The sequence below is a fragment of the Pan troglodytes genome, chromosome 2 (genome assembly GCF_028858775.2).
Source record: "Pan troglodytes isolate AG18354 chromosome 2, NHGRI_mPanTro3-v2.0_pri, whole genome shotgun sequence".
Taxonomy (NCBI): domain Eukaryota; kingdom Metazoa; phylum Chordata; class Mammalia; order Primates; family Hominidae; genus Pan; species Pan troglodytes.
Window position 1 is genome coordinate 146,534,978 of NC_086015.1, and position 27,928 is coordinate 146,562,905.

The 27,928-nt window shown below is 38.8% G+C and overlaps 1 protein-coding gene and 1 long non-coding RNA gene across 2 annotated transcripts in view; one reads left to right on the top strand and one right to left on the bottom strand.

The window, feature by feature from the left end:
* The window catches only part of SLC9A9 (solute carrier family 9 member A9), a 582,779-nt gene that overhangs the window by 67,354 nt on the left and 487,497 nt on the right, over positions 1-27,928 (bottom strand). The window lies entirely within an intron of this gene.
* LOC104005776 (uncharacterized) lies at positions 765-14,574 on the top strand. The gene is made up of 4 exons (XR_001713695.4): positions 765-1,041; positions 10,633-10,895; positions 11,729-11,856; positions 14,255-14,574. It is a non-coding gene; the product is annotated as an uncharacterized LOC104005776 (long non-coding RNA).

The window sequence follows — 27,928 nt, forward strand, 5'->3', positions numbered from 1 at the left end:
ACATTTATTTATTAGACAGAAGAGGTTTTATCTTTTTTAATGTATACTTAGAGAGGCGAGTGGATGACTTCAGGAAGATGGGAAATGATTTGCTTCCATTGGGCCTTTACTCATATAGTACTACTCATAATGGCTGCTTTCTTGATTGTCATCTATATCGCTGCTGACTTATCTATAGATATTTAATCCACCATATCAATCATCTGCATATGTATTTTTTATCCCCAATTTACAGATAAGGTAACAAAGTGTCAGAGACTTTAAGTAACTTGCTTAATGTCATAAGGTAATTGATGCCAACTACAACTGCCAATACATCTACTGTAGTATTTTAAGGGGAAAACTGATGAGAATGTGAATGTTTCTCTCTGGTTCAAAACAAGGTCATCCTTACCCATCAGGAACTGTGCATTTCATGTTCTGATTGGCTCAAATCCTCACTGTATGCACATTGCACAATTGTCCTGCCTAAGTGTGCTTTCACGCTTGTGATTTCTGTGAACAAACAGTACCAAGAACCACCACCTCCCACCCCCTGCCCAAATCAGAGACACGTTGGCTCACTTTAAATATCCTTTTAAAAACATCCATACAAATTGGATTTCTTTCCCTAATTGTTATTTAGCAAGCAAATAATGCTCCATGGCTGCCTAATTATTTGGATTGTTTCAGAACTAGTAAGCAGAAAACTAGTACTAGCAATAGTATTCACAGTAAACACTAGATTCTTGCTTTGTCTGAAACTTCTATTCTAGAGTCTCTCTATACAACCAAGGCAGCTCTCATAGCCAGCACCCATGCTATGCATTTAATTCAACAATGTGGGTCTCATTTATAAGCCAGCAGGCTGCTTCCTGACCTGGGGGATAGACCACGAAGGTTTGGCTTTAGGAGGGGCATGCTACTGCAACCAGGTGAGCCACATGGCTTGCCTAGCAACAAAGAATGCCAAGAACAGAACGCACGAGAGTGAAGAATTCCTGATTTTGAATCCAGTGCTTTCAACTACCAGATTGTATTAATTCCTAGAAATGAAACAAAGTAAGAGATGCTTTATTTACTGTATTTATTATGGTTTACTCTTTTGGCAAAATCTTACGCATTATGTTAGCTTCTTTTTTACTTATCATTGGAAGGAGACTCTAGAACCTTGTCTTTCCAGCTGTTTTTTGTGGAGCCCCAGGATTTCTTAGTGGATGAGGGAAACTTCAGTGGATGTCATGGGGAAGTGAAGGTGAAGTTGCACTCAGCTCTACAATTTCCATCCCAACTTTGACTAGAATAGTTTTGCTTTTATTAATTTTGTATTTGAAAAAATAATCTGCTACAATTGGTACAAAGAGCACTGCACTAGACATAAGAAATCTCTGGGTAAAACATTTGTATATGCCAATCAATTGGACTTCTTGTTGTTTTTAATAATTTGAAAATCCAAAATCCAATTTTGATCCTGTACATGTCTGGAAAAACTGGCATGAACATAGCTGAAAAGAGTTGTTATAAAGCCCATGAACTTGTCTCTTAGGAGATGTCTGGATCCACCTATAGGTGCTCAGTCATGGCCAGTGGAATTAAAATGGGTTTTAAAGATAAGGTCTCTGATTTTACAATCCTGGTCATTAGATTTCAAGAAAGAGCATATATTAGCAGATGGCTGTTGGAAGCAGACATGCTGAAAAGTGATAGATACCACAAGGGAAGATGTGAGTTAAGACTTAGTCACCCACTGCACTGGAGGGACTATCTCATAATGAATAGGAGTGTAGACTCTGAAGTCTGATGGATTTTGGTTCATGACCCAATTTGGACCCTTACTTGCTTTGTGATTTTGAGCCTCAGTGTTCTCTTCTGTAAAACAGGCTTAGTAGCAACCCTTACCTCATAATGTTATTGTGTGTATTAAATGAAATCATGCATGTAAGGTATGTATCAGTTTCTGGAAGACAATAAAGGCTCAGTAATAATATTCTGATTATAAAGTGACCTGAGTCATTTTTTGTTGTAGAAGCCAAAAAGTGCTGAGGAAAACAGAGCATTACAACTATATATATTAGCTAACTCATAATGATAGCCCCAGCTCATAAAGATATGCCAAGATATGCCTAATGAGAAGACTATGTAATGCATTTCAGAAAACTTTCCAAATAAAATCATGTTTAAAGTAACAAATTTTAAGAAACAAGGCAAGATGCTCATTTTGCCACTGCTATTCAACATAGTACTGGAAGTCCTAGCCAGAGATAATAGGCATGAAAAAAAAATAGCACCCATATTGGAAAGGAAGAAGTACAATGATCTCTGTTCACAGATGACATAATCTTATATATAGAAAACCCTAAGGATTCCACAAAAAATCTGTTAGAGCTAATAAACGAATTCAGAAAAGCTGCAGGATTCAAGATCAACACAAAAAATCAGCTGTGTTTCTATACACTAACAATGAACACTCTTAAAAGGAAATTAAGAAAACAATCCCATTTACAATAGCATCATAAAGAATAAAATACTTAGAAATAAACATAACCAAGGAGGAGACTTGTACATTGAAAAGTACAAAACACTGATGAAAGAAATAAATAGACATTCCATGTTTATGGCTCAGAAGACTTAATATTGTTAAAATGTTTACACTGCCCAAAATGATGTATAGATTCAATAACATTCTGGTCAAAATCCCAATGGCATTTTTTACAGAAATAGAAAAAGATTCTAAAATTCATGTGAATCTCAAGGAAATCTGAATATCAAAACATTGTTGAAAAAGAAGAACAAAGCTAAAGGTTTCATAATTCTTGATTTCAAAACATATTACAAGGCTATAGTATTCAAAACTGTGTGGTACTGGCATAAAAACAGACATTTAAACCAATGGAACAAAACAGAGCACCTAGAAATAAGCTCTTGTATGAGCAAATGATCTTTGATGAGTCAGGATCACACAATGGGGAAAGGATAGTCTCTTCAACAAATGGTGTTGGAAAACTGAATATCCATATGCAAAGGAACTAATTCGGACCTTTATCTTATGCCATATAGAAAAATCAACTAAAAATGAATCAAGGACCTAAGTATAAGATCTAAAACTATAAAGCTTTTGGAAGAAAACATAGAGGAGAGCCTTTATAATATTGGACTCAAATGATTTCTTGGATATAGCACCGAAAGCACAGACAATAAATGTAAAAATAGACAAATGGTACTACATCTTCTACATAAATTTAAAAACTTCTGCACATCAAATGAAACAGACAACAAAAAAGGCAACCAATGGAATGGAAGAAAATATTTGCAAACCACTGATAATGGAGTAATATTCAGACTATGTTAAAACTTCTACAATTCAACAATAACAAAATAACCTTATTGAAAAATGGGCAAAGGGCTTGAATGGACATTTCTTCAAAGAAGATATGCAAGTTAACAAGCATATGAAAAGATGCTCAATATCTCTAATCATTAGGAGACTACATAATAAGATATCACCTCATATCCATTAGGATGGCTACTATCATAAAAACAGAAAATAAGTGTTGATGAGGACATGGAGAAATTGGAATCTTTGTGCACTGTTGGTGAGAATGTAAAATGGTGCAGCTGCTATGGAAAACAGTACGTATGTTCCTCAAAAAATTAAAAATAGAACTACCATATGATTTAGCAATCCCACTTCTGGGTATATATCCAAAAGAATTGAAAGCAGAAGCTCCAAAAGATATTTGCACACCGGTGTTCACTGCAGCATTATTCACAATAGCCAAGAAGTGGAAGAAGCCCATATGCTCATCAATGAGTAAATGGATAAAGAAAATGTGGTATGTATAATACATACAATAGGATATTCTTCAGCTTTAAAAAGGACAGAAATCCTGTCACATGCTACAACATAGATGAAGCTTAAGGACATTATTCTAAATGAAATCAGCCAGTCTCAAAAAGACAAATACTGCATAATAACCACTTATATGAGCTATTTAAAGTAGTCAAATTAACTGAAACAGAAAGCAGGATGGTGGTTGCCAGGGGTTAGGGTAGGAGGAAATGGGGAATTATTCAATGGGTATAGAGTTTCAGTTTTACAGGATAAAAAAGTTCTAGAGATCGGTTTTACAACAATGTGAATATAATTGACACTATTGAACTGTATACTTAAAAATGCGAAGGTGGTAATTTTTATGTGCTTTTTACTACATTAATATTTAAAAAAAATTTTTAAAATACAGAAAATCTTAAAGTATTAGCTTCAGTTATCTGGAAAATTGACACAAGGAGCACATTGTTATGGCAGGCACCATGGTTTGCTACACAGTTCCTTTTATTTGTAAAACCCCAAATTATTCCAAATTGGATGACTAAACTATAGCTAATCTATATATTTTAAAGGAAACTATTTATGGATAGTATGGGAGAGAATATTATAATTTTATTAATAAATACTTGAGTCCCTACCATGAGCAAAGAGCTATTAAATTGCTTGCTCAATACCAAGGATATAACTGGCTTTTCTCTCCCTTGAATTGAATTTTCAGCCTCAGAGAGATCAGAAGCTTCCCTCCTTCCACCCCCCACCCTCACTCAGAACTGGCCACTGTGGATTTTCCGAGGCATTTATAGCCTTCTCTAAATTGTATTTTGTAATGTGTACTCTACCCGTATGTCACCTGATAGGAAACATCAGCTGAAATCAGTGATGAAACTGCCTACTACTTCCAAAGAGTTAAGGATAACTCCTTCACTCCTCTTGCTTGTTCCTTGACTGGATCTGATCATTCACACGTCCCCTGATGCAGTCAGGCTCTACTTGAATCTGGCAGAGCAGCTCCTTCACAGGACTGTGGACTTTCCCAGAGCTTTCCTGATGACCTGCTATAGCAGAATCCCCTGGGACACTGGAGAAACATATGGCTCCCTTGGCCCTAACCCCAGGCTGCCGGAATCCCAATCTTTAGTGCCAATGAAGTGAACTCTAAACAAGTGCCCCAGGGGATTCTGAACTGCTTCCACACTTGGAAACCACCACTTTAGAAGCCGCTTGGCAAACCTTGGTGCAGGTTCTTGGGGGAACTAAAGACAGGGAAGGGGAATCTGTAGCCTATGGTGACTTTGGCCTTGTGCCCAGATCCCTTTCTTCCTAGACTTGTGTCCTTTGTTGGACCCAGGCATCTGCCTGGGTTCTTCTTGTCAGAGCTGGAGTGGCACCAGTCATGGTCCCACAGTGGAGAGTAACATGCTTTTAGCTATTCTGTCCTTGAGGAAAAAGGTAAAAGAAGAAAGGAGGGATCTCTGAATGCTAATTAAGTGACTTTTGTGTATAAGAGATGAACATGCATGTCTCTTTAAATTAAAAGCCCTATTCAAACATATACTCACATATCTTTGGAGAGATACAGAATGTGTACTTCTTGTACCAGGCTGAAAAACTGGCTCTGTTATCATAGTGGTCTCAGGGAGTTTCAAGAAACAAAAGAGCTCTCATTGTGATTGCGATGTCAAAGTGTTATGGCCATCAACCCAGTTGTGCCTAAATACATTTTAAGAGGATTCATTATAAGTAAAAATAAACTGTGTTTTCTGTAATATTTCAGCTTGCACAAGGAATGTGACAAAGAGAAGGACATTGTAAATATTTTTGGCCTTATTTGGTCTTGGTATTTCTCTATGTCAGACTGAAAATCCTGACAAGCAGACAGAGCAGTGTTATATTTAACAAACACCTTCATGAAACCCATGGAGAGAAAGAGGGAGGGAGAAAAGCAGTAAGCGAGAGAGCTAGACAGCTCGGTTTAATCATTTATTTCCGATTAAACCATTCCCAACCAAAATTGTATGTACAGATCTTGGGACATAAATACATATACTTAAAAGGCATTCTTTAAAAATAATGCTACACCTGACTGCACCCCAATGGCCTTACAGGTGCTTGTTTTCACTCACAGCAACCACTGGGTAGAGGAAAAGAATCAGAATGGTCCAGGGCAAATCAATCATCTTTATGTTAAAAACAACTTAAAGCTGCCAGGGGATTACATATCCAGGCTTCAAAAGTATTACCAGAGTTATGAACGTGAGAATGGTGCCTGACACGTTCTCCCATTTTAAATATTAGAAAACAGAGATAAGAAAAGGTTACTTGCCCAAGTCACTCAGTTTTTAAGTGAAAGAGCTGGGGGTTTGAACCCATGTGTTTTGAATCCATGTTCCTCAACATCACACCACCTTTAACTTATTACATAAAAGAATGTTATGTGAACTGAAAAATTCTTCACTTCTGTTCTCTGATAAGCATTCCTGGCTTATTTATTAGTAAATTACAGCAAAGGAGTGGTTGAGAAAGCTGGGACCCTTCAGATGCCATAATTTAAATCTTATTGCTGTCTCCTACACAAGGCACTGTGTCAGTTGACAGCTTGAGGGATGGAATTTTGGTTTCTCTGTGCCACCACCTGCCACCAATGGTGGCAATCAACATCAATAATTATTTGTGAGTCTCCTGGAATTCTGCTTTGCTCTATCTCACAATATTCTCATTAGAGCTTCCTCCTGGTGTGGAGGTTCATCGCGTGGCCCCTTGGACAGGGCCCCTGAGCCTCCCTCCCTACTAGTATGTATTGTCTGTCATCTTTTTCTTTCATAATTAATTGCAATTTGCACAGCTGCATATGAGGTGAGTGGCTGGAGGGAAGAAATGCAGCTTCCGGCTCTTTTGCTTACCTACCCAGCTCAAGCCTTGGTTGAGGATTTTCTCTGCTTGAATCCCAGGCTGCTCATTTCTTATGCAGTAGATAGCATTCCTTTTCCCTGCTATCTTCTTTATGTTACATTCCCCCCTTCTACACTGGCATACTATGTTGTTCCTTAACGTAAATAAATTACTCTTCAGATTCTTTTCCCTGATGTTCTTAAGGCTTCCCATCACATTGTATTGCCACATCATTTAAAAATGTTGCAGTAGCTGGTGAACAATAGTTAATGACTAAAAGAGCAGACTGTTGAGAGCTATACTCTGGAATACTCAATAATCACGTCTACTCTGATAGTTTCTTTTCCTGTTCCAAAGCTGAGCTTGGTTGTATTCAGTTCTGATCATTAGGTTCATGTTAACAATTGTTGCTCAATTCACTGTTTTTCAAAATAATTATTAATACAACTCTGGGAGTGACAACTGCTTCTGTAAAAGGATGCTGCTGCCTGAATGATGGGGTGTGCTATGTACAATTATGGCTTCCAAAAGGTATTAACTGACATAAAAAAAGCAACCAAGTCAAAGACTAATGCATAGGAGAAATCTCAAAAGCACTGAGAACATAACATGAGAACTTTTTGCATCGTGACATTGTAAACACAATAATAAGTGACTTGGAATCACGGTTGATTAAACTGATGTTAGAAGCCCTCAGTACTATTATACCACGCTTCATCTCCTGAGCACCCTGTGCTTTGTTGTCAGCCAACAAACTATAATTTCATGCCTGACTGGCCTAATACAGTCTTAGGTTCCAGATTCTGTGCACAACCTCACCAGACCACAGAAGTTAAAGGAAAAGCAAATAAATAAATAAAACAGTAGGTAGAGGTCAAAAGACAATGCTCAACACCAACCTGAAATAAGGCAAGTCTCTCACAGGAATACATTCGGGATTTTACTATCATTTAACTGAAGGACTATTTTGATTACCTGCTGATTCAACATTAACTAGACATTTATTAGAGCACCTGCTTTGTGCCAGGCACAGTGGTAGGCCTGGAGGCTATAGTGGGAAAAATAAAACAGGTACTAATGAGTAGTTGGAATTTCTTAATGGAAAACAAGATGATTCTCCATTGCAACCACTCTATAGCTAGTGGAGGCTTTGAAGAGACACTTAGAGAGGTTTCAGTTCAGATCTTTCCTGGGGCTCACTTTTGTACCGTCTTCAAGATTTCTCTTGGAAAGGGGCATTAACTCCTTATCCTATCTTAGATGCAATCATATTGAGTTTTTGCCCTTACCTTATTCATCAGTTTACATTTCTGAATATACTCATAAAAGGTCTCCTGGTCAGATCTTATCTCCACTCAGTAAAGATTCTCTTAACATCCAGAAATCTATCTCCAGACACCCTTTTATGTGCTCTTTCTAGAATGACAATATAAATGAGTTGGTACAAGAAATGTGAAAAAGAGAGATTGGAAATTTATTGAAATTTGCTAGTTATTAGTGCAGAAGGCTTTATTCACTTCCACATATATTCTGCATTTAGGATCACCTGAACTTTATCACTTTTGCTGGTAGCAGAATAATTAAGCTGAATAGGACACTTAATTCTAAGAAAGTTCTAAAGAAATCCTTAAAATTTTTAAGACTATCCCTCTCACTATCCTTTAGGCTGAAAGTCTGTCCAAATGTCTTTTGGCACTTATATGGAATATGATAAATTCCTTTCGCTGGATGTATCTCAGGATAGCATTAATTTGGTGTGATCGGGAGGTGAATTTCTTTAGGATCTTTTTCACTGTTCATGTGCTGCTTTTGCAGTTCCTTTGGAGTAGTGGGGGCTTAAGGGGGCTTAGCTTTCATAAACTTTTGGTCTTGAGAATATATACCTGAGATGGGGTCGGTTTGGGAGCCTCCAATGCCTGTCAGTTTGGGAACTCCAGAGTAGGATTTTATAAAAATAGTCATCCATTCATAACTGTATTGAGTTACAAGGGAGGGCAAGAGAGTCATCCCAGGTCATAGTCGTACAATGTAAATTTAGACCAAGGGATGAAACGTGTTGGAGAACACCCTGCAATAATCATTATTGGGTATCTGTGAATTTAACACACTTTTCAGAATGGGACAAGTTGCTTGCCATGGTAGGAAAAGCTGTGCCAAATGTTTGAGGAGAAATGTGGAGAGGAATAACATTAGCTTCAGATACCAAATTGCAAATTAAACTTCCTGAGGATTTCCTGAACCCTGTTCAAATAAATTAAAATTTTGTTTACCAAAATGACTCTAATATGCAAATACAGAACACAGTGTTATATAGGTGCTAGGGATTGAAATTTTTTACAATCACATAATTTATTGTAATATTTAATATTATGATAAGACCGTTAATTTATCATATTTTCCCTGTAGTGTTTACTCACATGGATGGGGATAGATCCCGATTTCATGAAGTCTGAAGGTTACTTAATTTTGGAGGCTATTCTTAATAAAAAGAATGCACACTTTTGAATATCAACACTGGTCCCTTACAAAGGACCCATGCAGATGAAGAGCCCTGAAAGCTGAGTTTCACTGATTCTGGGTGAAACTACCTCTGGATGTGGAGCTGTGTTATGGGAATACCGCATCACAGTCAGGACCCAGCTCTGCTGCCACCTCTGTAGGAGGCAAAGGTGGAAACGTGGAAACTATGGTTATAAGGTTCATACTTTACTGACCATCATTGAAGCTGCTTGTTGGGTCCCTTAGGAAGGGATCTCTCAATGAAACAAACATTAGAGCTTCTTATTTTTTTTGAGACAGTGTCTAACTCTTGTCACCCAGGCTGGAGTGCAGTGGCACCATCTTGGCTCACTACAACCTCTGCTTCCTGGATTCAAGTGATTCTCCTACCTCAGCCTCCTAAGTAGCTAGGATTACAAGGCATGTGCTACCATACCCAGCTAATTTTTGTATTTTTAGTAGAGACAGGGTTTTGCCATATTGGCCAGGCTGGTCTTGAACTGCTGACCTCAAGTGATCCACCTTTATGACCAGCAGACCCTGATCTAAGAAGCTAGATGATTCCTCATGAGGTCACTTATAAACCTTATTGCTGATGTATTTCAGTTTATTATTGGACTATCTTAGATTTTAAACACCCCACCCAATGCCACCATCTACGTAGCAACTAGAGCAGGACTCACAAATAAAATAACCTTCAAGGCCAAACAGCTTCCAATAGCCAGATTTGTCAAGATTAACTTAAGGTTTTAAAATCAGGCAATGCTTGCAGACACAAACCCCTGTGGGCACCATAAAATATCACCTTATTTCAAAAGACTGAGAAAACTGAAAATGACCTGAAAAATTCCTATTGAGTGATCTATTTAATCACTCAGGTGGGGTATGGTGTATCTGGTGCATGTTCAACCTCAGGTGCAGGTGCATGTGCATGCAAATATACACGTGCCATGCTTTTAACCATGCATCTCTCTTTGAAAAGATCATTCCTTCTTTCTTATCTATATGTGAACAAATTGTCAAAACAACCTCAAATGCTAGATGATATAATCCCCAAATGCTAGTAATATAAAAACGACTGTAATAATACAAGTGATATCATTGCTGTACATAGAACCACACTTTTACTCTTTCTCAAATCTACAACTGTCCTATTTTCTAGTGTTTATTTCTTTATTCACTGAAATGACTGATATGGGCAGTTTAGACACCCAGAGGAGGAGATAATGGTTTTGATTGTGCTAGATGGTTTGACTCTGCTGAGTGTATCCTATAGACTTAACACCAATAGAGGTCATGGATATCTTTTTCCCACTTCTTTTCCTCTTTATTGTTAAGGAGACTAATTGTGTGTGAGTGTATGACAGGAAATGTTTTGATTTTTTTGTAGTGGCAAGAACAGGAGGGCATTCTTTTAAACATCTTTTCTTTTCCAGGCAAAGCATGGGAATGGAGGATGAGATAGTCAATTTTCAGAATAAGATGTTCTACCAAGATGTAAAGAGGGGAAAAAAAGTAATTTTCAACAGCTAGGCAAGAACTGCCACAAGCAGCAGTCGAAAAAATCAATGGCATGGTTTCCTAATGTGGTCTTGGATTCAGCAAGAAAATACTACAGAGAGAAAACTGCAGGAGTCTCTATTTTGTCCCCTCAAAATGAATTAAATGGTCTAGTGGAAGCTGAAGGACTCTGAAGATGGTGAGTCTACCACTGATTCTTCAGATGGTGTCAAAGATGATTCCTGGTTAGGTATAAAAAGCAGCACTTTTAGTCTGCTATTCATACATTAAAAATGACAGAGAATATACACCTAGAATATTTACCTAGTAGTGCTGCCTTGGAAACATGGTTCTAGGTCTCAGGAGTTTCCCAACAAGGAGTCTTTGTGCTCTTGAGACCTCAACAATGTACTGAGCTGACTACCTCAGCAATATTCTATCTAAACTAACACCCAGGTATAGTGATCAATGGTCTAACCAGCTTGCAAGTTATGGCTGAAATAGTGGTTTACCTATCAAATCCATGTAACTCCCAGAATAATTATGATTCTATCTTTTGCGCTGGCAATTATTTAAATAAAATATTATTTACAAAGGAAACAGCAGGGAGAAGAATCATGTAAATTAGATTCATTAAGTGGACAGATTCACTTACAGTTCATTTTGGAATAATTTATGCCAATTTTCTCTGATGTCATCTGTTGTTCAGGTTAACAATTAGCTCATTATTAACTGACAAAGGTTACTTTGTGTATTGGCAGAGGAAGGCATATTATTTGGGAAAGCTTCTATGACTACCGAGCTTTCATATGGGTGCAAGAGTTTATTTGCAAAAATCCAGCTCTTACTTTCTCAAACAATTCAATATCCTGATGCATTTATCTCTGTATTCTCAGGAGGCTTTGCAGAGGAATATATTTCTCTTTGCTAGTGTATAAGCAGTCAAGACTAAAAGAGAATAGGGCAAAATATTCATTCCAACTCTGTATTACTCTCTATTTTCTAATATATTAAGAGATACCTCTTTTACAGGCCAAGTTACAGATCTCTTAAAAAATCCAGTATGATGATGCCCATTTACAAAATTTTATGATGAGAAAATTAACTTTAAAACTCTTTTACAACTCTACCAAATGTAAGAAATATATGTCCCTAAGAAGGTAAGGCATTAGTCCATTTGGACCTTTTGAAATTCTTTGCTGTTGCTTGCAGTCTTTTATCTGTCTCAGCTGTGTGTAGTTTAGTGACTCTGACCTTGAGGAGGTAACAGAAATGGTGCCTACCATTAATGTGGTTTTTCTTTTAAAAAACAAAATGTTTCCTGGCATGTAATTGTTTTTTTCAAAAAAGACTTGACCCTGTGCAGTATTTTACACTTACATCATTTCCCCATTTATAATTCTTTCTTGTTTTAGTGTGTTGGAGGGAAAAAAAAGTGTTATGTAGTTCTTTAAAAACATTCAACCAAATAATAATAAACAATCGTAAGATTCTGAAGTATTTATCATGACTGTAAACTCTGAGAGCAGTAAAACTGGTAAAAGAGGATTTCCATAATAACTGGATGAGGGAGGACCCAGGAAAAATCTTGAGCTTTTTGCTTGCATAACAGAATGAAGGAAATGCTGAACATGGATTAGGTTTGGAAGATAATTCCTGAGTATGGTTTTGGATATAATGACTGTATCTTTGAGTCATACAAGAGGAAATATCAAATAAGTTTCATCTATATGACTGAAGTATAAATTTGAGTATAAATTCGTTTTTGTTTCCATGTTATTGTAATCCAAGTATACAGATGGAATCACCTAGCAATAGAAGACAGAGAAAAGAAGGGGGCCTTGGATAGAACCTTTATTAGTTCCAGCATTTAATGGAAAAGAAAGATGAACCTGAAAATGGCCAGAAAAGCAGGGGGAAATTCAGAGTATTGAGTTAGGGGAGATACGGGGAAGAGTATTACAAGGAGGAAGCAATCAACAGTATCATATATGTTGCTCAAAAGACACATCAGAGGAGAACTGAAAAATATCCATCTGGTTTAGCAATATGGTGGTCATTGCTGACCTAACAAGCTGCTTTAGTAAAGTTGTTGAGATGGAAACCAGATAAGCGGGTTGAGGAATGAGTAGAAGGAGAGCAAATGGGCTGGGCGCAGTTGAGGATAAAAATGATGAGAGAGGCAAAGCAGGATAGTTGGGTAGTATGGGTCTATCTGAAGTTGTTGATCAATAATAAATAAGGGAACCAGTCTCTGCAGGTGTGTAAATCTCTCCAACAGGGCTCATCTATGCAGATATAGTGTGCCCAAAAGCAACATGTTGCCTTCATCTCTGCTTAGGGTTTGTCCAGATGGGTATAAGAAAAAGATGGTGGAATCCAGACTGTTTGCAAGGGTGATATGGAAATAATGGAGAATGGATTCCAATCTGAACAAGTAGGAAGGTGGAGAAAGGACAGACATTAGTGAACTGGAGTCCCTATCAGGTCAAAGAAGGATCTCTTTTATTCATATGCCACCCTAATACAGCTTGTCTATAGAAGGAGGAAAATAAATGTCCTCTTTCAAGCTACTGAATGCAAAGATTTTTTTTTAATTAAGCTAAAGGGAAAAGAGACCTAGGTCCAGTTTTAACAATTCCCTCTTCCCTAGACTTCGTGGGAGGGCCCAAGCACAGACAAACCCAGCCTTATATATATATTCTTACCTGAATATAGATTTCTCCCAATATGCCAGTTGAAACTCTCTCAGCATAAAAAACCTATGGAAAAAATACTTTTGCCTTTTCACTTGGCTAAAAGAAGATTATTCTATAAAAAGAACTGTAGTCCAGATGATTAAACAATGGAGGGAGAGGATGAAAACCAAAACTTTACTCAGATGGAAACCTCCTTAAATTTTCCCATTATTCTTAATGAAATAAAGGCTGAGCTAACTGCTAGAGAAAACTGATTCTTGATGTTGCAGAAAATAAGCTTAAAAATAATCTTCTAAAGTCTTGTTTCTTTTTCTGTAGTATGTGTATTTTCTGTTCTATTTTAATATTATCTTATTTTTATGAAACCTTTGGTTAGGCTGGGTGCAGTGGCTCATGCCTGTAATCCCAGCATTTTGGAAGGCTGAGTCGGGGGGATCACTTGAGGTCAGGAGTTCGAGACCAGCTTGGCCAACATGGTGAAACCCCATCTCTACTCAAAATACAAAAAATTAGCTAGCTGGGCGTGGTGGTGGGCACCTGTAATCCCAGCTACTCGGGAGGGTGAGGCACAAAAATCATTTGAACCTGGGAGGCGGAGGTTGCAGTGAGCCGAGATAGTGCCATTGCACTCCAGCCTGGGCAACAAGAGTGAAACTCTGTCTCAAAAAAACAAACACCAAAAATTTGGTTAAAATGAAAAGGGAAAGAAATAAAATACTAACTATATAGAAAATGAGAGAAGAAATAGTAAGAACTTTATATTCAAACTCTACAAAATTTTTCAGATGACTCTTGTCAGTTTTCTTTATCAAATAATAAATATGCTCAAGAACAAGTCTAACTTTTCTCTGTTTTTCAGACAGAAAAAGAGAAGCAGATGAAAGGAAATAGAATTTTCTATTTTCTCCTCACCATGTAAGCCTCAAATAAAAAGCATCTAACAATTCAACGATCTTAACTTGGACCTGGTAGGAGACATACACTGAAGCAATGGCTACAACTCCAAAATATACCAATCTGTGAGGCTATGAGATGACAGGTCAAATTTTTCTCAGAAGAAACATCCTAGCTATATTTCGTCATTGAATGTGGCCATGTATTGGCCCAGTAATCTTCACAAGCATCACAACCAATTACTTAGGGCTTTAATAAAGAAGGGACCTTATGTAGAGTTTAATCAGATGGCAGTTGTGGGAAAGAAGCAGAAATAGTTTTGTTTGTTTGCATTAACAAATGGATGATGAGAAAGATAAAAGGGGAAATCAAGAAGATAACCCAAAGGAAACAGATAAATGGAGGAATAAAAATGAAATTCTATCTTCCCCCAAACAGAATCTGGCATAAGAAAATGCAGGCATTTTTGGCTAAACCAGAATTTAGATGGGAACTACATCTCTTTAAGGTCCAGAGTTATAAAGCACAGGGTAAGGAAAGGGCACCCGGATAGGGGAATCCTGTGCCCTGGGTTTTAGTCCTAGCTTTGCTGATCCTCAGTTTCCTTACCTGTAAGGAGAGAGAAATGCTTCTTGCCCTTTGCTATAACAAAAAGACCACCAATATTGTCCCCTGCCCCCACTCAACCACAGTTGTTCTGATAGACTTGGGACAGCTATCTTTTCAACCCTCTCTTCCAAATACTTGAGATGTATTTTATAGATCTGTGAGTAAGCAGCTATTTCTAATTCTGTTTTGAAAGGATTGTTCCAAAACCAAGATGATAAGGGGGATGCCATTAGAAAAATATATTTGTAAGGTGACAATCAATTTAAATTATCTCATAAAAAGATGAGTTCTGGCATATCATAAGTGAGGTAAGATTGCTTCCTTGTTTCTATCAGAAATAGGGTAAAACCAGCTCAGTCGAAAGCTGGATAAGAAGTTAAGCAGTAATTTTTTTTTTTTTTTAAGAGGGAATCTTACTCTGTCGCCAGGCTGGAGTGCAGTGGTACGATCTCCGCTCACTGCAACCTCCACCTCCCAGGTTCAAGCTGTTCTCCTGCTTCAGCCTCCTGAGTAGCTGGGACTACAGGCCCAGCTAATTTTTGTATTTTTAGTAGAGACAGGGTTTCACCATGTTGCCAGGATGGTCTTGATCTCGACCTCGTGATCCACCCGCCTCGGCCTCCCAAAGTGCTGGGATTACAGGCGTGAGCCACTGCGCCCGGCCCGAAGTTAAGCAGCTATTGATGGCAGTCTGTTGGACTTTATTCCATTTATTTCTTTGATTTTCATGTAAGCTTTCTGTGATTGAATCACAGGAAGTTAATATGCCAATTATTTACTTCCTGGGAGTCTAAGAAAGCACCTTTATTTACTATATGCCATCAAACAGAGCTATTACATTTTGTTGAATTTGTAAGGACAAAAACCAAGACAAGTGCACCATATTTCTAGAAAATAGATTCCAAGTGTAAAACAGAGGGCTAGGCATCTCTTTTTTTCATATAAAACCATGAGTGAATACATACTCCTTTTTTATGAAAGTATCTTTTGTTTGGCCAATAAAAAGCCAAATTCTTACAGAATACTTTGTTATAAGCACTTCCATTGTGCAATATAGTTTAGGTTGGAAAAGCTAAAAAATGAACTATACTTCCCAAGCCTATTAAAAAACATGGAGAATACCATATGAGAATCATGGGTTGTCAAGGTCTTAGGAGTTCATGAAATTGTGTCTAGAACGCTTTGGGTACGGGGGAGTTGCTGTTGTGGTTAAAAAACAAGGAGGGGCATTTCCTTCACTTTACAAATGAAACTGGAGCTTAGAGAGACTGGTTCAAGCTCATGCAGCCTGCAAAGCCTGGGCTCAAAATCAGAACTTCTGACTCCTAATCTTGCTGCTTTGTGACTGCTGGGGTTCAACTGCATGTTGAGATTCCCAAGAATCCCCTGATCTTGGGGCAGGAGGAAGCCAGCTGCCCCTGGTCTCTGCTGACTACAGCCATGGGGACCTATTCGTTCCTCAGTCTCCAACTCTCTGCCCCCAGCTACTGGCAGACGGGAGTAACACGCATGTAGCAGTCCCATCTTTGCCTATTTATTCTTTGTGAGGGACACTTAGCATTTTCAGACCATCACTGAGCTGGAACAAAGTAATTTTGCCTGAAGAGCCTGTAGCTGAGCTTAAAGGTGCTTACCTGAAAGGAGAGGGATGGTGATAATCTTTTTGCTCCTAAAGAGGTGGGTCCTGCCAGGTCAGCCCCGGAAGCTCTTTTCTTTGGACAGAACCAGGACAAGCCTCATCCCACAGAACTAGGGAAAAGCTTCAGCATGTGGTTGTGAAGGAAGGTGGGGCCCATCAACTGATGTCCTTTAATAATAATAACAAGAGCAGCCCTTTATCAAGGACCTAATTTTTCTAGGCCCTATGCTATGTATGTTAAGTATAATAGTGTGAATCTCACAAACATCCTGCAAGATAGGTATTATCATTGTCATTGTCCCCATTTTACAGATTATGAAATCAAGGTTCAGAGAGTTCAAGTAATTTTCCCAGTGTCACACAGCTAGTAGGTGACAAAGATCTGAACCTAGCTATTTGACTCATGCTCTGTGCTGTTCCAGGCGATTGAGTCTGAACTTGATTGGTAGGATGTGGTACATCAATGTTGTATTCATAACATAAGTTAACCTGGGGGTTAACTTAAGTGAAGTCTACAGATAGAAGAGAAGTTGATGAGACTGAATTAGCACAAAATACTAAAATAAGTATTCTGCCTATTTTTGAGTAGGATATTAATTGTAGAGCATCCCCCTATGAGAGAGCCACTCAGAGAAAAACAAGTTCACTCAGAGGTTTAGAGAACTCCATCTGCGAGGCAAGGCTGGGCAAGTGGCTTGTTTACCTCAAAGAACTGGCTCAGTAGGTAAATGGAGCAGGTTCATATAAATAGGATTCTACCTGGAGACAGGGAACCAACCACACATATTGTCTCCCCACAAGAGTAGTCTTTCTGCCTTCCTTGTTTCTTTGACTGGCATAAGCAGACTTCTAGTCATGAGGGCTGGAACCCCACAGTCACCTGGGGCTCCTACTTCCTCACAACTGGCACCTGCCTGGCCCTTTCTCTCTGCAGTCCTGGTACCCCCAATAATGCGGCATCAGATTCTATGGATTTGAGGCCAGAGTTTTCTGGCATCTATACTTTTCCTTTCTATTCCCATTGCAACTACCATAATTGAGGCCCCCGTGACTTCTCCCTAATCACTGCTGTTAGCTCTTTCTAAAACAAGACTATGTCACTCTTATGTCTACAAATCATCTGATTCCTCATTATTTACTGAGTCAAATCCAGACACCTTCACCTGATACTCAAAATCTTTTCAGATTTCCCTGAACACATCTTGTTAGTCTCTCCTCCCTGGCCAACCTTATATGTGCCAAGCTGCAATCCTCACTTAACCCCAAGCACACACAATAGTTTTCCACATTTGCACCTTTACTTGTGACCTTTGCTTTGTCTGGAAAAAGAAAACACGTATGTTGTGTTTGGTATTTTCTAGTGTTCAAAGTGGTTTCATTCACCTTTTTCCATTTGAAATTTACAGTTACTCTGTGGGGCAGATATGATTATACTTATCTTGCAGATTAGAAAATAGTGGCTCAGGGCAGGCCTGGAACTAGAGTTCCATAGCTGAGGGGCTGAGGGATCTCTAGCAGCCAGATCTTCGAACTCATTGCTGTGTCCACAGCTCCATGTTGCTTCTCTCTCCCCGTAATCTGGCCTTTACTTCAGCTCCCTCCAGTTGCTATTAGTCAAATTCCATCTTTTTCTCAAAGTTCAGCTCGAATCTACCAACAACTGTTAACTTTTCCAAAATAAACCCAGAATTGAGGGCTCTCTCTCCTTTGTGTTCTCACAGCTCCCTGCTCAACTTGCTGGGTACTTAAAGCAATTAGGGGAAAGGCCTGAGGGTTCCTACACAAGAATTTTATACCAGCAATGATCAAGGTTTTAAAACCTTTTTGATTATGATCCCATTAAGGCATACATGTTATATCACAACCCAGTGTACATGCACACACCCCTGAAACAAGTTTTATGAAACAAAATTTACTTCTAATTTCTCAATGCACTGTGATATTTTCTCTAGTCTACTATTTATTAAGAAGTGCTGGTTAGGAACCCACTAAATTGCTTGTGAGAACCACTAATGAGTTATGATCAGCAGTTTGAAAAACCCTGATTTAAATATTATTATGTCCCTTCTAAATGGCCTAGACAACATTTTCAAAGGTTTGCAAAAGACTGAGCTAGCAAGGAAGATAGGTACGTTCATCAGGGATTTAATCTGTAGTTCCCAACAGGAACACAAACAGTTCTTACAAAGGCTAGGCCGAGAAGGAAGGGCCTCAGCTGGAGAGCATCAACTTCTGTTTGTTGGAAGGTCAAGGAGAGGGATTGTTGGTGAATAGTTGATGGTGTGGGGGAGTACCCATTCCACAGTGGGATATCTTCCAAAGAGTGGGATTTGTAGAAGCCAAAGATTGAGGTGGGGAAGATTTCTCAATAAGGCATATCTCTGGACTGAGAAGAGACTTATGTACTCATCATAAACTTGAATATAGCAGGAAATCAGCTAGAATTTAAAAATAATAAAAATGTAATAAAATTCTTTGTTTATATCTGCAAAATGAGTCTGCAGGCCTTCAGGTCTATAAAGCTGTCACTGAATTTAGTATCATTTTAACTTTATGAAGCACTTGATGTTTGCAAAGTGCCTGTACAATTACCAATTACCATAATGTTCATCTTCTGAATATTTCAGATCAGAGAAGGCCTGAGGACTTTAGACTAAGAAAAGGGGGAAAAAAAGGAAAAAAAGTTGGCCAATCCAGTTAAATACCAGGCTTCTGAGCTTGTACTGCTGGAGTTGTTTACCATGTGGGGCACCTGCCTGGGGTACTCTGGGGACTTCTCTTCCTTCAGCACCCAGAGCCTGCAGTGCACACAGTCAGCCTTGGTCAGCCACCCCTCATGACTGACACCCAACTCGCTGCTCTTGGGCATTCCAGGCATAATTCTGTGTCTACATGAACCAGTGGAAGGAACGGCAAAGGGCTTGGCACCTGTAACCCAAGGGCTAGTCCATAGCGAGGGATGTGGGAAGAAGTGTTTGCAGTTGCTGGGAAGGGGCAGTGAGGAAATAAAGCTGCTACAGTCTTTCCTGTTTGAGGTATTAAACACATGTTAAAGGATTAAGGAAAGATTTGCGTAGCAGCCTGCATGAGCTAGAAATCACTTCTGGCCATGTTTATAGGCGACAGGTCAGTGAAACCTAATACACTGGTAGATTTCAAGGAATTCCAAGGAAATGGCTTCAAGGGATGTCAAAGGCAATGGTTTCAGGATGTGTCTGTTTCCTTTGGAAAAAGGTTAGCTCTCTGATGCTTCTTCCCCTACATTTAAAAGGCCACAGTGCCAGTCACTATTGGCGAGAGGCTGCTCCATGAAGCTGTGTGTGGCTCGGGGGCTGGTGGCATTCTAGTTTATCGGTTTAAGAAGAAAAACAACTTTTTATTTGAAAATGAATTGCAATTCAGATATTTTTGTTAGATTAGTTAAAACCTTTTGTTAGATTAGTTGAAATTCTCCAGTTTCTGACTATGGACAGGAAACTGAAATACTAGAAGACAAGCTTAGAGACTGATCTGGCTTTTTAGCTAAAAAACATTCTAGTAGACTCTGGCCCAAACAATTACACCACTGGATAATTTTCAGTAGTGGAAATTTAAGAATCAATATCTTAATGAAATGATACTTTTTTATATTAACTCATTTATATTGGGAACACACATTGAATGCTCTAAAATAGTTTTCAAAGTAGAATGAAACAATTTGTCTACATTTTTATCCACATAGAAAACTGGTGGGTATTTTGCAGGGCAGCTGTCCTGGATCATGGATTATTTTCAGTTTATTCTTCTCCCTGTCAGATCAGCTTCCATACAGCCACCAGTTCTCTGCATTATAACAAACAGGACTCTCTGGCTCTGTGCTTAAAGTGCTGCATTGGTTTCCTGCTGTCAATAAATAAAATCAATTTTCTTAACCGGGACACATGCGGTCCTACACAATCTGTGCACGTGATAATTCCCTGGTTTCACTTCCCACTAGTTGCCCTGAACTTTTCACCATTTTCTGAACACTCTGCACCCTGTTCAGGCCTGAGCTGTTTCCTTGCCACAAAGTCCTTCACACTCTCAGCCCTGCTCCTTACAGATTCCTACTCTTTTATCACCGACTTCCAAAGTCACTTCAGTGTGGCTTCCTGGCTTCTCCAAAGCTGTTTAGTTGGCTATACCCCTCTCTGGCTTCCATAGCACTTGCTGTGGTCTGAATGTTTGTGTCCCTCCAAATTCACACGTTGAAGCCTGACTCCCAAGGTGATCACATTAAGAGGTGGAGCTTTTGGGAGGTGATTAGGTAATGAGAGTTCTGCCCTCATGAATGGGATTAGTGCCCTTATCAAAGAGGCCTAAGAGAGCTTGTTTACTTTCTTCCACCACATGAGGATAGAGCAAGAAAGTGAATTCTGTGATCAGGAAATGGGTCCTCACCAGACATGGACATTGCTGGGATCTTCATCTTGGACTTCCCAGCTTCCAGAACTGTGAGAAATAAAATTCTATTGTTTAGAAGCTACTAGTCTAATGTATTTTGTTATAGCAGCCTGAACAAACTAAAAAAACACTTTTTTGCTCAGAACTTTGTGATAGCTCTCAGCATTTGTGGCTGGTGCCACCAATCTACCTCATTAGGATGCTGGCATCTTAAGGGCAATCACCATTTCTTTCTTTATCTCTGTGGCTTAGGAGAAGGCAGAAGACTTTTTTCCCCTTAGGGAAGAAGAATTAAAATTCAATTTAGTTAAAATAATTGAATAAAATATAATAGAATAATTATTTTTCTGGGGGAAGAAATATAATTTCTTCCAAACCAAACCAAACCAAACCCAAGCCTCACAGCAATAAGATCTGTGACAGAGAGGAAACTTTAAAGGATACTTTAGCCTGTACCACATCACTCTACCTTTAGCCATCCGAGTAACCAAAAAAGTATAAAATATTAACAAGAGAGAATTCTGATTACAGTAGGCACTGGGAATAAGGGTTTCATGCTTGACTTCAAAGGCTTATTCATTGTCCCTCCAGACCACTTGTTTTCTCTCTGCTGTAATTCTGTACTTTTCAGGTGGGTTATTCAGGCTCTCGCATCTATTCATGCCACACTCATCACAGGACCTTCCCCATGTTACTCCCTATTCTTGGAAAGCTCTTCCTCCCTTCTCATTATTTAATTTCATGTTAGGAAATCCCTGTTCCTCCATGGACACTTTCTCACATGACTGGAAGAATAGCATTTATTTCTTCAACAGGCTTTTCCTCTATTGACCACCAGCATAATAATCTCTTTGCCTGCTCTTTCTCATGAGTTGGTTTGACATACATTGAGAATCATCACCATCTATCTTGTGAAGTGAACCTTAATTAGGGAAGAGACATGTCTGCCCAACACTCTGTGTGATGTCTATCATAGCTTCACATGCAGACAAATGCTGGATAACTGCAGTCTGCGAGCTAGACCCAGGACTGTGTCTCACTGGCAGGTGGTAATATGTGAAGCTGGCAGCCATGGCCCATGCTGATAATGTGTCTCTGGTAGCTCATGAGCTTGTTGGCAGCCTGCAAATATCTTGGCTCCTACAATTGAAAAGGAGTGACCAAGTAATGATTAAAGAACATTTAAACATTATACTCTTTTTTCATGGGAAACAAATATTAAAACTAAATTCAATACTGGCAGCATTAAGGTAATACATATGTTTTTGTAAGTCCTATCATCTTTTCTTTATCTTTCTCTTTCTCTTTTTTTCCTAATAAAATGATTCAGTACTGACCTAGAAATCTTCAGTATAACATCACACTGCTAATAACAAAACACCATGGCTTCACCTGAAAGGTGCAATTGAAAGATTTCCTTTATCACAGTAAGGTACAAGAGTAATAATTATCATCAAAGGCTTGTATTGCTTTCATTGTGGAAGAGAAAAATTGCTGCACTTCTCTATCAAGTCAAAATTGCTATCTGTAGTATAATTTCCAGAAAAATAACTGAGATGATGGACTATAAGTTAGAAAAGTCATAAGTGAAACAACTGCATGTGCAGAACAGAGGACACAAAAGAACAGCTTAACACCCAGCTCCATCCATTTACTCAAAATCAAAGAAGAAGAATTATGTCTGATTTATAGCCCAAGTGAAACCTTTCCTTTATGGAAACTAAAGACTTTGAAATGGTATTAAAATACAGCTGTTGCAACTAAAAATTATTACAAGTATATAAAATAATGGAAATTTTAGTCACTCAGATAATAAATGACAATAATATACACATTACATGATGCCTGTCTTTAAGACATGTGGCTATCAGTAGGTATAAATAATAATAATACATGTAATGAGCACTGTTCTAAGTGTTTTGTGTTAATTCATTTAATTATCAAAACAAAGCTATGAGGTAGGGACTTCCATTATCCCCATTTTTCAGAAGAGCGATGGAGACACAGAATGGTTAAATAACTTTCCTAAAATTACATAACTAGTAAGTAGATAGGCTATAATAGCAAATCAATAACTTCTGGCCACAGACCAAGACTTGCTTCTGCTTGATAAAAACCAACAGTGGAATGTCTGTGTGTTTCTTTATACCATAGATGTGTTCCTGAAAAGCTCTCCATAAATCAGAAGTTTAAAAACAGAACTGTATTGGAATGACAGCTCTGTGGGAATTTCTTTACAGGTGCATCGCGAGTGCCCAGGATGGTGCCTGGCATGTGGTAGACTTGATAAATGTGATAAGTGAGTGAATAAATCGATGACGAAAGTCTAATGTGGTGCTTTGCACTGAGAAAATAATAAATGTATTGAATTTGATTTAAAGGAATTTATTTTATCCACTCTACAAGGGGAGAAGTGACCTTCTGATTTCTTATTTGTGTAAATCTAGATCTTCATATCATTCGTTTAAAGTGAAGTTGAAATATGAAAGCATTTTCATTTAATAGAAATATTATTAAAACTTTTCCAGGGAAAAAAGCAAAACAAAGTAGAGATACCAAAGCTTATGTAGAATCCCAGGATCATTGTGCAAAAATCAGTTACCATCTTGGGATCCACAATCACAGTGGGGAATCCATTGTGTCTAGGTAACAATTCATAAAGTCATACGTGTAGTCACTTGTCAGGTCTCCAGAAGAGTTTTATACCAACTCCAGAATATTGCAATGTATTTAGGCCATAGGGTCTTGAGAAAATTGCGCTATTTAACTGTTTTAAATGTGTTGGTTCTGAGAGGCCAGTGAATCAGTTGCTATCAGTAGGAAGCTGTTTTAATAACTAACCAACTTTACTGATGGATTCAGCCAAAACAGAGGATAGTATGTATCATTCCTATTATGTGGAAGAAGAAATTATGGAAGATCCAAGTTGTTACCTGAACAAAAGACTGCACATGTTTCTAGATACTGTTAAAATTCCCCTGTGTTGATTCCTACCCAAAAGTCATAAGAACACAGGAGTCCAGGAAGAAGCTGATGTTTTCTCCCAGGATTTTTTAGGAGATAGGATCTCACTTTGTTGCCCAAGCTGGAAGGCAGTGGCAAAATCATAGCTCATTGCAGCCTTGAACTCCTGGGCTCAAGTGATCCTCCTGCCTCAGCCTTCCTAGTAGGTAGGACTACAGGTGCATGCGACCATGCTCAGTTAATTTTTTTTTGTAGAGGTGGGGTCTTGCTATGTTGCCCAGGGTGGTCTCAAATTCTTGGGCTCAACTGATACTCCCACTTCCACCCACTAAGGTGCTGGGATTACAGGGTTTAGCCACTGAACCCAGCCTCTTTCAGGAAGCTTTAATTCCACTTCACTTAGGTGCTAAGTCAAAGACTTTCTATGGGATTTCTCTACAGCAGCACCTGTAAGGATATGGATGACCAAAAGCCAACCTAAATACCCCAAAATAATAATAGTATTCTAGGTGTTATTAACCAGGGGGTGGGAGTGATGGCTGCATTGCAGCCCAATGCAAGCTGGGCTCCTCCCTACAGCCAGCTTCCCAGGAGAAGCAGTTATAATGCCATGTGCATATTTATGTGAGGATGCCATTAGAGAATGTGTTTAGGAAGAGCCTTTAGGAAGCTTATTTCTTATGTTTACTTCAAATATTTTGAAATTTTGTTGCTTTCTGAAACTACTTGTGGAGTTATCTTTACATTTTGCAAGTGAGAGCTACCAATGATTTTAATTTATGGCTCTCCTGAAGAGTTCATCCCCCCATGAAATTCTGATGATACCAATGTCTTCCTTTCCTATGCTAGGGACCACCTGTGATTTCAAAGGACTTCGCGACCATGAGGTACAAAGCAAGACTTTGTGAGGGTCAACCATGCCTACCCTCAGTACCTAGTATATTGCCTCCACATAGTGGGTAATCAATAAAGTATCCATTGAACAAAAGATTACACATCCTTTGCTATCTCTCCTGCTTGCTACTGAAAGTAAAACATACCTCTCCTTTAGACAGGTGAGGCTTTTGCTGAACCACCAAAGAAGCTATCAGACTAAAACAACCAATTATACACTAGAAACACTTATGAAAATGGCATCACACTTATGTTAAAGCTACCAGAACTCACCAGATGGGCCACCTGAACTGGGTTCCTTGGATTGCTTAGGTGACACAGCCTGTTCTACTGTTGATTATGAATGCTGGCTCCAAGTCCATCAGTAACCTTGGATGTGCCTTTTTCCTCTCTTGGGCTCAGTTGCCTCATTTATAAAACTGGGATCACAGAACTAACACTCTTTGTTCCTGTGAGAGTTTTTTGTGAAGTAAACTCAAGTCAATCACAAGGCCACAGCGAACTACCCCAGTAAATGATTCATGGGTGTTTCAGACAGTCAGGATAGGGAAAAACCGCAGTACAGGATCATCATTTAAAATGGAAATTGCTGTTCACAATATTCATACCTATGACTTAAAATAAGCATGACTGTGTGGGATATAAAAAATTCTGTCAAGTTTTAGGAGGGGAAGGTTTTTCTTTCCTTTTTTTTGTTTTTAGTTAAGACTAAAATGCCATTTCATTTAAATCTATTAAATACGTGGTTTCCAAGCATCATTTTGAATGCCCCTGATATTTATGTTTACATTTCCTGAAGTGGATTCCCAGTCTGCCTTAGCCTGTATAATATGGGGTCTGGTACCCGCCACTTTCCTTGCCAGACTCTTAAGAATGGGAAATGCAAGCATTTTCAGCATCCACACATCCTGCTGTGGGCTTTTCATTTTGTTGGCAATACCTCAGTGCACTCTTCATTCCAACCAGTTACGGGAAGGAAATCTCCATCCACGTGGCTTTATGTAATTCTGTTACTGTGTCAACTTGCCAATCCATTGTTCTTTGCACTTTCTTTACACTTATAAAATGTTGGCAACCACATAATGAGTCCTTATTTTCAGTTGATGTTGGCATACAGGAAGTGCTAAAAATGATGTTAGGCTGCCCTTTTTATTTTGGAAAGGTCATTCTTATCCTGTGTCATTCACATTTGTGGGGCTAATTTATACACATGTTTAAAGGGAGAGATGGTAAATGAGAGAATGGAAAGAGACTCTAGAAAGGAGACAGTCAAGCAACATCATTAGTCACCTATGAATAAGGCAACATGAGATTCTCATACCAGCTGTAACACTGCAAATCCATGCAAATAATTTTATCTGATGTCTTAAAATATGAATAAGGGGGCATCAATTTCTTCTTCTTACTTCCTCATTATGAGAGATTGCTAGTGAGGATGATAGGTGGCTTTACAATTTTGAGTTTGTTACTAATAAAATCAACATGATTGGTGAGATAAGACATATGTATTCAACGTCACTCAGACAGAGAATGGCTTCTAAGCCAGAGCCAGGCTTGAATGTGCCAGATCGTTGTACTAATAAAACCTAACAAAGGATGGACCAACCACAGGAAGGAGGTCAGCTCAAGCAATAGGGATTTAAGTCTGCTGTGAGTGGCTGTTCCTGTCTAGGGAGTGAGACACTCAGGCTGGCTGTCTACACAGGGTAGCCTGGATGAAAACATTAATATTATCCACTCTGTCTTGCTCTGCTTTCAGACTCACTTAGCAGCCTTCTGATAATTAATTGGATTTTCCTGCTACATCAATGCCTGAAATGAAGGTGCCCTGGATAGAAAATATTGCTTGCTTGCTTAATTGATTCATTCATTCCTTCAACAAATATTTATTGAGTGTCCACTCCCTGCCAGGCATTGTTCTATGCCCTGAGGACATACCAGGGAATGAAAACAGACCCAATTTCTGTCTATGGAAGGCACATATCCTGGTTGGAGGGAACTATTAAAACAAAGTCCATTCTGTGTCGGGTGGTGGTTAAGCGTTATGGTGAAAAAAATAAAGCAGGAAGGAGTGAGAGAGTTAGCTCCTTTTAGACATTTAGATATAGCGCCAGGGAGGTCTCACTGATGAGTTGAATGAAAGAGGTAAAGGAAGGAAGCAAGCAAATGCCTGAGAGAAGAGCCAGTGCAAGGGCCTGGGTGCAGAAGGGTGCTTGGTGTGCCTGAGGAAGGACAGGGTAGCTGGAGCAGAGTGAGCCGAGGGGAAAGAGTAGGATAGGAGGGGCTCTACGGACCAGACTGTGACTTGAGCCTTCTTATGGCTGAAGAGTATCTCCCCCTGCCCATACCTCCCGCTCCACAATGGGGATATGGCAATTTAGGAATTTGGTGTCTGGTTTGTACTTCTGCCTCCTTTGAGCTTGGCTACAGTGAGTCCATCTCCTATCAGATTGAACCACTCCTGGTGTCTCTGAATATTTAACTTTCTGCCCCTAAAGAGTTGAGGATCTGATTCAGAAGTTGGGGATTCCTTCATGGTGGTGCTTTCTGTGTGACCAACAAAAACCTGTAACCTTGTTATCACACCGATATAGTACCAATAAATGTTCAAGATGTGAGCTCTGGACTATATCATGTAAGGAGTCCTAATTATTCATTGTTTGAATGGTGACTTTATGAACATACTGAGACATGAGGGTTTACAGGTAGAGTAAGAGATATCATGGACATAGGAATGTTAATCATCAAGTTTGTTTAGGTATCTTGATGGACTTTAGGGTCAGACTAATCTGGGCTTGAATCATGAAATTGACACTTACTAGCTATGGAAACAAAGTTATTTAAGTTAACTGGGAATTTGTTTCCTCCACATCAAAGAGGGTGGTTGTAAGAATTAAATAAAACAAAAAGAGTAGTTAAATGAAGAGAATTAAATGAAATAACATTCCTCCCTGCTCAGTAACATTAGTTCCATTTCTCATCTCCGCATTTCTCAATTTCTTCTTTGTACTCCATAATTTGGAATTGCTGCCCACGTTGAATCATAACGAACCTTAATTAATCATCAGTTTTGGCATCATAGGCTTCTTTCCAACAGGGGAGCCGCTGTTG